Raw genomic sequence first — 13259 nt, forward strand, 5'->3', positions numbered from 1 at the left:
ATAGTATTTTTATTTATAGATTTTGGAGTAAGATTTAAAATTGTTTTTGGTTGGTTAAGAATATGTTTTCTTTATATATCTAGTTGGTCATTTTGTATAGCTTAATTTTTCTTGAATGATGATGATAAATCAACTCACATTCACGCATAAGAGTTAGTGATCATTGTCCTCAAAGGTGGTTCACAACTAATTTATTATAAGTTTTTCCACCTTAAAAAAAGTAATTTTTCTGCATACAAAAAATTACTAAAGAAAACACATATCTAGGACTGCCAAGTTTCTCTAATTCTTTCTAAGCCTCCAATGATGTCAATCATGTTGGGTCTTTTTTGGGAGGCTCTTTAGTGCATAAAAGCCCAATACTCATAAGTTCAGTAACAAGCCCTGCTTTTATTGGTAGTTCATTTGTGTCATCATTGGGTTTTCTCAATAGACTATTGTAAACAACTTCCATTTTATTTGGAAAATTAATGGTTATCTATTTTGGAAGATTCAATCCCTCCACAAATATGTTGTTGGTTGGTTTCTTCTTTGTTAAAATCTCCAATAATACTATTCCATAACTATATACATCTCTTTTTGACAAAATGATTTCACCCAATCCATATTGGGCGAAATGATTCAAACCATTTTAACAAATAAGAAATATATAAATATGACAAAAAGTAAGACATGAATGCATATAACTAGCCAAAAAGTCATACTTGGGGCAATGTAACTAATGGATCCTTTAAGTGTATGTGAAGAAGTCACTGAATCCATAGCGTTTGCAAAAATTATTCTTGCAATACCAAAGTCTGTTATATAACCTGTCATGTCATATCCTAAAATCACATTACTTGGTTTTAAATCACAATGTAACACTTGCACAAAACATTGGTGGTGCAGATATGCCAAACCTTGAGCTATGTCTATGGCGATGTGTAGTCTTTGATTGAAGCTCAATTGAAATACATCTTCACCAGGGTATAACCACTTTTCCAATATGCCATTTTGCAAATAAGGAAATACTAAAGCTTTGATATCAAGCTTTGAACAACATGTAATGATTCTGATCAAATTCTGACGTCTAACTTTTCCCAACTCATTACATTCACTGATATAACTTCAGTGAGCCTCTTCATTTTGAAAATTGAGGACCTTGATTGCAACCAATGTGTCATTGATCAAAACTCCTTTATAAACTGATATGAAACTACCAACTCCTAACAAGTTCGCACTACTGAGTTGGTTAGTTGTAGAAATAATTTCCTCCTCTGAAATTCTTGGAGGGCCTGAATTCCAAGGAATAGCTTCTGTAATCTCGAGGAAAGCTCTCCTCAAACCTGTCCCTTGCCATGTTGCCAAATGAAGAATCCAATGAATAAAATGCATATTACAACAACACAAATTCCAAAAGGAATTATTACCCTTTTCACAAGCCAATGATTATTGTGAATATTGGTAATAGGTGATGGACATGGTGGAAATTGCACCCATTGTCTGCTCAGACCGAGATATCCCATGAATGCTCTGCTCCTATGTCTTTAGAAAATCCCGCCTTTGGGAACTTCCCTCGTCAACTTATTGAAAGAGAAGTTCATATGGTGATGCATTTTAAGGTTTTCTAGGGACATTGGTATTGTGCCTGATAAATTGTTGCCAGAGAAATCCAAGTCCTCCTAAAATCCCATTTTCCCAAGTGAATCAGGAATTGGGACATCAAATGAGTTCAACGATAGATTGAGATATTGCACTTTTGTGCAGCGGTGAAGTTGAGTTGGAATAGAACCCGTTAACTGATTGAAAGCAACATTTATTTGTTGAACCATGGTAATTTTGCTAATTTCCAAAGGCAGGGGACCTTCTAATAAATTGTTGGACAAGTTGAAGAAGAATTGCAAATTTGGAAGACCTACAACTGTTCGTGGTATATTTCCATGGAACCTGTTGTGAGCCAAGTCCAACACCTCCAATCTCAGGCAATCTCCTATATTGGGGGATATGTTTCCGGATAAATTGTTTTGATCAAGGTAGAGGTCTCTTAGCTGTTTCAGTTGACCCAAAGAGTGAGGAATTTGTCCATAGAACTTGTTTTGGCTCAGAGATAATAGTCCTAATGTTTGTATCCTGCTAATTTTTGTTGGGATATTTCCTTGTAACTTGTTTTTGCCCAGATACAATCTTTCCAACTTTTGAAGTCTACCAAGTGTTGAAGGAATGGATCCATTGAATATATTCCACTCTAAATTAAGGTATGTCAGATTAGCCAGTTTTCCAATCTCTGGTGGTATTTTTCCACCTATTTCATTGTGGCTCAAATTTAACACAAACAATCGGGAAAGTTGTTCAATGGAAAAAGGTAGGGTGTCAGTAAGATGATTTTCACCTAAGTGTATTTGTTCAAGTAAGGAGCAATTAGTTATAGCAATAAGAATAGGTAATGTTGTGATGATACCACTTACGAGTTGATTTCCTCCTAAAAAGAGGCATTCCAATCTGAATAGTTGTCCCAACTGCACAAGAATTTCTAGGATACACATAAAAGATTGGGGCTCAAGTATATGCAAGCCTGCAGCCTGTTACATTGGGGATTTTTGAGAGCTAATTGTTGATTTTGGTTGGAAAAATACTAGCAATCTCATTCTTGCCTATGCGCTGGAGGGTAGCAACATGGTAAAAAAATGAAGAAAAAGATACTTGAGCCATACCATGAATATGGTCTATAATCAATAATGTGTTTAAACTTTCGTACTTAGTAGCCAATTCATGGCGAGAAAACCATATGCACATAATCTGACATTAAATTTTAATATTGCCAATTGCTCTGTAAAATACACCTTATGGACAACATTGGTGGCCAAATAGAGACATTCCAACAATTGTTTGCCTTTGTGTAAGTTTATAGAAATAAAAAATTGGTACAATTGGATACAAAAAATAACCTACAACTACATATAAAATAGTCAGATATCTATCGATCCTGCTAAGGTTTAGTGGCAAGTCCAACTGCTTGTTGTGAAGATAACTCAAGTTCAAATCCTGACAGGTGGGCTCTAATAAAATTTGCATCTGAGACTAGCGAAAGTCCCAACAACCTTGATAACAAATGGATGGAGAGAAAAATTAACCAGTCCCCACTATAAGCCCAAACGTTCCTCTTTAAAAAAGAACAATTCAGTTAAAAACTCAATTATTGCAATCATTGGACTGGAAATTGTGGAGAACAAGAACAAGAAAAAAACATAAATTTATAATGCGAATATGATTTAAAATGGGGATGGCTTTCAAGTGAAGTATTTTCCATACCATTCATTCTTTCTTTGCAAATTACACAGCTTCTTCAACTTGAGAAAGCCTGGGAATAAGATATCTTTCTGCATCTATGCATCCGCCATAAACCAATCCAAGTTGAAGCCTCCAGATTTCCAAAACATTCGTTGTATCTAAAATTCTGGAGTGTATTTGAAATCTACCAACTGCACCAAACGGCCACCCAGAATGACACTTGTCTGCTATGTTACTCCCAATGTCTCCAAACTTTCTTGTCATAACCAAAAAAGAGGACCAAAAAAGTAGAACTAATACAAAAATTGGTAATTATTTGATTACCACCCAGTTTTTAATCCAAGAACGAAAGGTCCAGAGGATATCATCTGGAATTTGTATCTTCTAACATCATATATTGGACTGCTCACAGTCAGAGTTGGGCTTCTATGTAGGAAATCAATACTAACAAAATGAAATTGGTTATTGAAAGAATATATCGCAGTTCCTGCTGTGAACACTGAAACAAGTAGCCTCAGAGATAGTGAGACAATTAGTAGATGCTTGTTTCTCCATGTTGCATGTTTCCGGTTGGGCTCATTTCATCCTTTACTCTGTGTTTTTAGTTCAATGATGTGCTTCATAACAATTTGTCCAATAGGAAAATTGTAATTCAAAGTAATTTGCATCAACAGATTGTTTAACCCTCCATCTCAAAACACTTTACTCTAGTAACTACTAATTGCAATGACCCTTTGTCAACCAAAGCATGTCAAAGCATGTCTGCATGAAAGAATAATTTGCACTAACAGATTATTGAGCCTTCCATCTCGAAACACCTTACTCTAGCAGCTACTAATTGCAACGACCCTTTGTCAACCAAAGAATGTCTTCATGTTTCTTGTTGTGGAAACTGTTATGTTTATTGTTCGTTAAGAGGGCATCACCAATAATCCCCACATGGGCATACCCCATCTTTGAATGATGGAAACGATTTGCATACCTCACAATAATTTCTCGATTAGCAATCTTGGCTATAAGCTTTGTTGCACTGTGGCAGTCATCACACACACGAAGGTTTTTTGTGATCCTTATAAGTGTTTCGGGGCTTGTGTGGATAAGGCCAAAAACAATGGCCAACTTCTCGCTATGACAGTAAAGCATGTGCTCTTTGACATCTTCTTCAACGTCATGCAGCACAAAATTTGTGTTAGGCACATACCCTGCTTCTTTCATTTTCCCAGACAAGGTCTCCAACATTGCATAAATTTGATCAGACTCAGGGTGTGATCTGTCTCCTACAAGAAATTTATTGATCTGCCTATGTACATCAATCAAGCTGCATCCTGGTGACTTTTTTAGTCTTCTATTTTTCATCATTATTCTCACCTTTGTTACATCATCCCACCTGCCAGCTGCAGCATAAATGTTTGAGATAAAAACATGGTACCCACTATTTTCTGGCTCTAAATTAAAAAGATGCCCAACCACCTTTTCTGCGAGCTCTATGTTGCCATGAATTCTACATGCACCAAGCAAGGCTCCCCAGACATCAACATCAGGTTCTAGTTATTAGGTTTTGAGCCTCATCAATAAGCCCAGCACGACCAAGAAGATCAACCATGCAGGCATAGTGTTTGACCCTGGGTCTGATGTGATAATCTTGACTCATGCGATCAAAATACTGCCATCCTTTGTCTACAAGCCCGGCATGGCTACATGCTGACAGAACAAAAACAAATGTGATATGATCAGGCTGTATGTCTACCTATTGCATTCTGTAGAAGAGTTTGAGAGCATCTTCACCATAACCATGCATTGCATACCCTCTAATTATTTCATTCCATGAGATCACATATCTTTCAAACATTTCATCAAACAATTTGTGGGCATATCCTATACTCCCGCATTTCGTGTACATAGTTATAAGGGCATCCACCACCAAAATCTCCTCATCAAGTCCATTTTTTAGTACAAAATCATGAATGGTCTTGCCCTATAGTAAAGCTACGAGATGAGCACATGCCTGGAGAACATTGGCAATGGAAACATAATCAGATTTCACCCCTGCCTATAGCATTTTCTAGAAAACTTCCAAAGCCTCAAATCCATGCCCATTTTGGGCATATCATGCAACTATCATACTCCATGTGATGACATTAGGCTTTACATTTGTTAGTTTCATTTCATAAAATAGATTCAAAGCTTCATCGCAACATTCATTCTGTACATAATCGGCAATCATGGCATTCCATGAAAATACATCTCTCTGGGACATGCCATCAAAAACATTGCACGCATAATTTATGCTCCCGCATTTGGCATACATAGCTATTAGAGAATTCCCCACTAAAAGGTTATGTGAAAATTTAGCTCTTCTTATGTAATCATGAACTTCCTTACCCTGCTGCAAATCCATCGGGCTCACACACAAAGGCAGAATACTAACAATTGTAACCACATCCGGTTTCACGCTTTGGATTTCCATCTGTTGAAACAATATCAAGGCCTTATCCTTCTCCCCATTCTGTGCATAACCACCAATAATTGCACTCCATGAGATGACATATGTCTGAGGCATTTTTTCAAACACTTGACGTGCATACTCCACACTTCCGCATTTGGCATACATCGTCACAAGGGCATTACCCACAAACAAATCAGATTCTAACCCACACCTAATTACGCAGTGATGTATCTCTTTACCCTACCATAAATCAGAAGAGCCTAGGCTTGCACATGCCTTGAGAGCACAAGGAAATGTATACCCATCAGGTTGCAATCCATGTCTCGACATCTCATAATAAAGCCCAAGGGCTTCTTCCCAAAATCCATTGTTGGCATACCCTCTAATCATTGAATTTAATAAGAGTACATTTCATTTAGAAATTTTGTCAAACAGTTTTCATGCATCCGTCATAGTTTCACACACATTATACATATTCAAAAGTTTGGATCTCAAATATAAACTTTGTTGTAACCCATATAACAAAATTCGATTATGAACTAACCTGCCATCTTCCAAGGCTTTCATTTATGCACAAGCTTGCAATAGATCAACATACATGTTAAATTCAATTGATATCCTATTCTTCCCTGTCACATGCAAAATGTCCAACACCCCCTCCATCTTACCATCTTTACAAAGTGTAGCAACTTCAGAGTTCACGAATGGAGGACTCCCACAACCTTCTGGTTCATATTTTACTGGTTTTGAATTAGGTTTTGTAGATTCAGGCTCGCAATTTTTTCTCTTTCACCATGTGGTTGTTCATTGGTACTCATCCTTCCGTTTCATTACCATTGCATATACTCAATCCCATAAAATATCTTTCTATTCTACTATCCATATATCCCAAAATGATCTATCGACTTCAATGAGATCTGATACCCAAAATCCTAGGGTATCCTGAATAGGGTATTGCGCTTCTCTGAATTAAAATTAATTCTTGAATACGATATTGTTCTACTCTGGATAAAATTAATTCTTGCAGCTAAGGCCCTCTTCATTGCCCATTAAACACAGATTCTATAGAGAACCACAACTAGAGAACAAGTCACAGGATGACCAATCTCGAAAAAAAATCAATGCATAAAACAAAGTCTCTAAATCAATACGAGCGCAACTTCTGAAACTGACACCCGACACAGGGAGAGAAACAACGAATATGCTAAAACTACAACTGCAACAGATGGATGATCTCGTCCTTCTGAAACCATCTCCAGGAACAATTTTTTCATTGACCATCAAGACACTTGTTTATTGGCAGGAAGCTCAACGATGAGGAGGATTGTATATGCAAATTTATATAGGCTAATCAGACTGCAAACCCTAAAACACAGAGAAATTTCAACCCTAGCCTCGATTTCCAAGAATGGTAGAGGGCGAAAGAGCCCCTAACCAGTGGTATTCATGAAAATCGAGGGGATCCCCATATTCATTAAAACTCTTGCTGCCTTTCCAGACTAGGGAATCCTCCGCTGAGGTTTCTATCAGAGACTCTTTAGCATCTAGAATGTCCCTATCTGGAAAATGTTCCCTTTGACCTGGATGAATTATTCCTTTCCTTTGATATTCAATGAGATTCCCAAGAGCTATGTTCTCCATGATTCATACGAGCTCTTGTTTCCATGATGCCACGATGCATCTTCTTACCATGATCATATCTGCAAGGACTTCTAATAGGATCCTTTTGAGAGGGAAACCATCTCATTCATAATGGAGATCTATTACTCCCTTTTCCTTGATCCTTTCTTCAGATTCCTTCACCCTTCTGGTGATATAGTAATGTTTTGTCTTGTCAACCTTCCCTTTCCTTTCCACACATATTTGAGTCCTTTCAACTTGTCTTTCTTTATCTGGCATAAAGACCTCAAATTGTTGCACAATGAAATTTCCATATCCCGAGGACACTTGACATCTTGCTTATTAAGAACGTAGTTGATTATTTTCATATCATCTTTCTTAGATATCCCAAATGAGATCTAATGAATATATTTCTTCTTTACTGCATGTCAGAGATTGCCTTTCCCAATTTTTATATATCTCTTATCTGTCTCATTTCTTGCTACATAGAGATGAGAGGACTTTTAAGAGTCCCTTCTCATGAGTTTAAAGGAGACCTGTTCACTGAATTCCCTTCTCTATAAGGATTTTGTCAATCCCTTTTATCCCATGCAAGATAACCCATCTATCCTATAGATCTCCTTGCATTCATGAAGTCATTTCAAAGAAAAAATGATTACAAATATTCAACTCACATTTTCTTTAAGTCACACAGAACTCACATTCTGTGTCATTCAAATGTATACAAATCTTCAATTGAATGTAATAGCCCTCCAAGACCAAGAACGATCCTCCAAATTCAAGAACACTTCTGCAAATGCAAGAACACTGAAGTCTACAAGAAAAATAATGAAGATCTTCATGTCAACTCGAAAATGAATTAAATTAAATAAATGGAAGTAACGTCAGCTCAATAAAATAGTCACGACGGTTCATGAGTTTATGTTGGCTTGCATATATGGACATAACCACTATAAATACCCATCTAGGGTCAGTGAAAATACACGAAGAAAAAATCTCGCATGCCTCTAAAATTTCGCATATAGGAGCAGAGCCGCAGTAGGGTTTGACTGCACCTCGTTTGCGTTTTAGGTGCAGTCATGATCTCGAGTATATGGAGTAGGAAGGAGGAATCTTGGACAAGTCTACAACTCCGGGTGACGACAGGATCTCGGCATATCTCTGAGACCCTTCGCATGACTATAAGGTGCAGTCCTCGGATCACTATAATCTTGGATGGGACAACAATGACTTCGGGTGACACAATAAGCTGTGATAGTGACTGTAAAGCCCTCGCATATATCCCTGTAGTTTTGATCTAGGCATATATATGTGTATTTTGGTGATCTCACACTATTACATTCTCGGCATAATAAGGAGCAGCAGTAATCATTACAGTCTCGGCTTAAATGGAAAGTAAGATCTCAGTGCAGGAAAGAAAGTAATCACAATTTTGGTGAACCTAATTCATGGCAGTCAATGCATATATGTAATGGAAAGAATCTCGGAATACTTACTGTCTTCATATAGCCTCAGTCTCACTGTCTCGGCTTAAGAAGCATCACATTGATCCTATCACTGTCCTCACTGTCTTGGCACTTTTTTCATAAAGTACATTCTCTGCTCCTCACAGTCAGCATGATGATGTTTCTAGCTAGGGTACAGTGATGATCCAAATATGGTGTAGAAGCAATGAAGCCCTTGGTGCATTGATTAAGGATGAAAATCAAGGTCATGATTATGATCTCAATGAAAAATCCGAGCTCACTTGTGTGGCAATCTCAAGAGACAATCATGGTGCAAAAATGATGTCAACAATAATGAAGATCTCTCCCGGATGCGGGTGAACAATACAGTTAGGGCTACGAAGATGGCGGGATGGGCCGGCGTGTGGAGCACATTCAACACCATCTGGCCTCACTCGCTGCCAGACTTCAATCTCCCGGCAAGCTTATTCATTGCTGCGTTAATGCAGCGCAACATTCTATACTGGCATCTTCACTCTTATTTCATGGTGCTCCTCCAATTCTACTCTGTTCCTCCTCTGCGAATGTCTGGTCTCCTCGTAGCTGCAGTGCTCTGCTCTTGGGTTAATCCAAGGACCCATTGCGCTCAGGAACGCGGGGTAGATTCTCAGCTGGAACTCCTGGTTTTCCAAAGTCCTACCAGCATTTTCATTTGTCGTTTGTCCTCCTGCTTTTTTAGGTCTCCTTCGAGCGTGATTACTCTCCCCCTTCCAGTCTCTCCTGGTCCGCAAAGATTTGCTGCTTGCACTGTTCCTTTTGTTCTGATCAGCATGCCTATTCTGCACCAAAGAATGGGCTGCAGAAGGGGAGGCTCCCATGGTCGACCCATTCGCCAGGCATCTTCCTCTTCCTCGGATACTTCTTCTTGCTCATCAGGTTTCAGCACAGAAAGCCATCCAACCACCAGGCAAGGTCATGGTCGAGGTCGGGGGAACCAGGCCTTACTGTCAAACTCCCTCCATTCTCATGCTCATACAGCCCGCTTTCAAATCCCCTGCACTCTTAGCAATCACTCTTTCATTGCTTCGGTTACTATTCAGCTGAGCGAAGGCGCAGTTGGCTTGGTGTCGGCAACTCCAAATGCGACTACGGAGCCGAGGGTGGAAGAGTTGCCAGGTACCTCTCAGTATCATAGCCAGCAGAACAAAGTCCCAAGTGGTTCTGCCTCCCAGGATAAGCCAACTCTGGCGCGTCCGAGTGTTCCGATTGAAGGTGGTTCGCCAAGAGAAGAGGGCCATCCCTCAGATGATGATGATTCCTCCAGTTTTGGATGTCGGATTGTGGAAGAAGTGCCTTCCACTGCTCAAGATGCATAATCAGGTTGTCGTTCTCTGTTGCAGTTTCCATGTCTATTCAAGGCTAAAGGTTTAGTTGTTTTTTGACTAAGTTTTCAGTTCGGGTCATATGTATCAGCTCAGTCAAGCAGTTTCGGTACTTCGTTTAGTCTACTTTTTTTGGACAATGTGGTTACTGTCTCTATGTACCAGTCATGGTCCGGGTTCTGGTCGGTCTTCTGCTAGTTTTCTTGAGTCAATTTTCAGAATTGTAATGTGAGTAAGCCGCCTTCCAGGGCTAGAACTCTTGAGGCCGCTGCCTCTTTGTAAAAATATTTTGTATCAATATAGGAGTAGTCTTATTCAAAAAAATAATAATAATAATAATAATAATAATGAAGATCTTAGTGAGGCAGAGGTGCAGCAAGGATGATGATCCCAGCAGCGATGAAGAAGAGGATCGATGTCTTGGTCTTGGAGAGGCAGATTGTGTCAAGGGTCATGGTTTTGGTATTCGTCAATAGAATCTCTATAAGAAGAATTTTGCGTGGGCTTTCCTCTAAAAGAGGGAGAGGTTTTGGCCTTGGTAGAAAGCCAAATATTTGTGTTCTTCTCTCTTTTGTTTTTGGTAGCAGTTTGATGAAGTAAACACACACACTAATAATGGATGGAACAATAAGTTAAGATAAATTGTATAAATGCTTCACAAATTGTTATCATAGTAAAGAAGAATCACCTTATTATGTTTTCCCTAGATTATTTAACATGGTATCAGCTTCCTTCATAGAGAATATGATCTTCTAAACTGATAATCACTTTCCAATGATTTCTTTAACCAAGTTCACTTATGTCACATACATCATTAAGTAACTATACATAGAAAATCTCAACAATAATGAAATAATGATATTAGTATCATAAAGAGACAGTCGTGCACAAACAAGACACAATTTTACACTGTGAAAACCCAAACTTGGGAAAAAGCGAGCAATATTTTCTTAGGAGAAATTGTTCAATTCAACAAAAGCACAATCTGATTTTCCAGTCAAATTGACTACAGAATCCGCACATGCAAAGTTTGGCCTTACTGCTGCTGCCAAGAATTTTGGTCAACCTCAGTCAACAGGGCTGAAACTCGGCCTACTGCAGCTGCCCAGAAACTCGGTCAACTGCCCAGGAAACTTGGTCAAACTTCCCCGACAAAGCTCAGTCAACTGCTTCAGAAATTCAGGCAAACAGTGCCTCAGAAATTTTGGTCAAAGAGTGGTCAACACTGGTCAAACTTATGTCTTCTTCTCTCTCTCCTTCGCACGTGTGAACTAAAAACAAATGATTTTTGTGTGATCTAAATTGATGCCAAAAAAATGGAGGTCAAGTTTGTATTTATAGTGGTCATGAGGTGCCCAAGGGGCACATCTCCTTGTGCTAGACTGACTTTAACTAGAGGAAAATTTGAATTAAATTTATTCTTCTTAATTTTTCTTTTAGGGTCACAAGTTGAGTAGCTCGGAATACTGACCTCAGCTACCCAAAAAAATCAACACGGGCTATAATAGAATCTAGGAGAAAAGGCATAAAAAAATCAACATATGTTATAATAGAATCTGGGAGAAAAGGCATAAAAAAGAGAGAGTTGAGAGAGTGTGGGTCCATTGCATGTAAGCTAAGACTGACTGACTGAAAGAGAGGAAGGTGCAAACAAAATGGTGGGAAGATCATATCTGTAGCCCAGTTAAGCCAAATAAGAGATAGTGTGAGAAGGTAATATCCAAGACTGCTAATTCAAGAATGCTATGGTTGTCTGGGAGGTCGTGAAATCACCAAAAATTCAAAAGCCTAAGGGCAATTATTATAAGCATTGGTTTGTAGATTAATAATATCCCAGAGTTTTATTCCTGTGAGGGTTTCTTCGGCTTAAAAAAATTCTATGCATTGTGCGATGTTGTAAGTGTTGTTGCACATTTATCTGTCCGCTTTGCTTGGGTTGCATAGAACAGAGAGATCCATATAAGCATGCATGCATGGGTATTTTCTTCCCATAGTAGTTTAATGAAATCCGTAGTGAGATACATTCTAACTTGTCCACTGGAATATAGATCATAAATTCATCCTTTGGTGAACATAGTTAACCTTAATAAAAGCACAATTTGATGTTAATACAATAGTTTGGGCCAAGAAGAGAATAAAATGTTGGCAGGGTTAAACTCATTGTTAGTTTGATACAATACCTGTTTATGAAAATAAATCCATTTAAATGAATTCATTGAGACTTTAGAAAATTTAATGTTGGAAAACTAAGCTCTGCAAGGGCAAAGTTTAAGAGTTCAACTCAAACTTGGCAAAAACTCTGTCACAAAATAATTAAAAATGATGTCATTTCCTTCAAGTTTTGGCATTTATTTTATACCCTAGCAATTTTTTCCATCCACTCATGAGTTTCACTCATTAGGGAGAAAATAACCCAAAATCAACTCACTTCTGGGAAGTTTGACTCATGGACAGAGAGTCAGACTCAGGACGGAGTTAATTTGGCTTGACAGAAAGCCCAAGTATGGTTTGGCTTGGGAGTAGACTCAGTAATTTTTTTCACCTATTAAAAAAAAAAAAACCTTTTTATGTCAATATAAGAAGTAATCTCAAAACTATATACAATTGTTCACCAACTGTGCATGAGTGTGTATCAAAAGTTAAGGCTTATATTACATATACAAATTGACTAAACATGTCAAACAAAATAACTTCAAGAAGTATGAACATAAAATAGCCCCTAGATGGGAAGAGTACATTATCCTTTACTATTGGCCTTCACACATTTGACTGTGCATGCATTGATTGCAAATTCAATTAACACTTTTAACGTTTAAATTTATGTTTCTACTCTTCCATTCCACTACATTTTTTGATAGCTTTTGCCAACATTTCACTGCAGTTGAACCTTCAGCTTTTGGCCAAATCCCATCCGCTCTTTGCACATAGTAGAGCAAGTGAAAATACATGCATGGTATGAACATATGTGCATGCATGCATCTATCAGTGTGTGTGTGTGTGTGAGAGAGAGAGAGAGAGAGAGAGAGATCCATAAAACAAATCAGGCAAAGACAGGAGAGTATTACTAAACAGATTTCACAATCAATAGAGGTACAACAA

General features: G+C 38.2%; 1 pseudogene; it reads right to left on the reverse strand.

Moving 5' to 3' along the window:
- Positions 1–5374: 5374 nt before the first annotated feature.
- On the reverse strand, positions 5375–5878 carry LOC149160931 (pentatricopeptide repeat-containing protein At1g11290, chloroplastic pseudogene; annotated as a pseudogene).
- Between the last annotated feature and the right edge of the window lie 7381 nt (positions 5879–13259).

This window comes from Pinus tabuliformis, chromosome 5_2 (genome assembly GCF_031772625.1).
Source record: "Pinus tabuliformis cultivar Carrire ecotype Pingquan chromosome 5_2, CPIR1, whole genome shotgun sequence".
In the NCBI taxonomy this organism is placed as follows: domain Eukaryota; kingdom Viridiplantae; phylum Streptophyta; class Pinopsida; order Pinales; family Pinaceae; genus Pinus; species Pinus tabuliformis.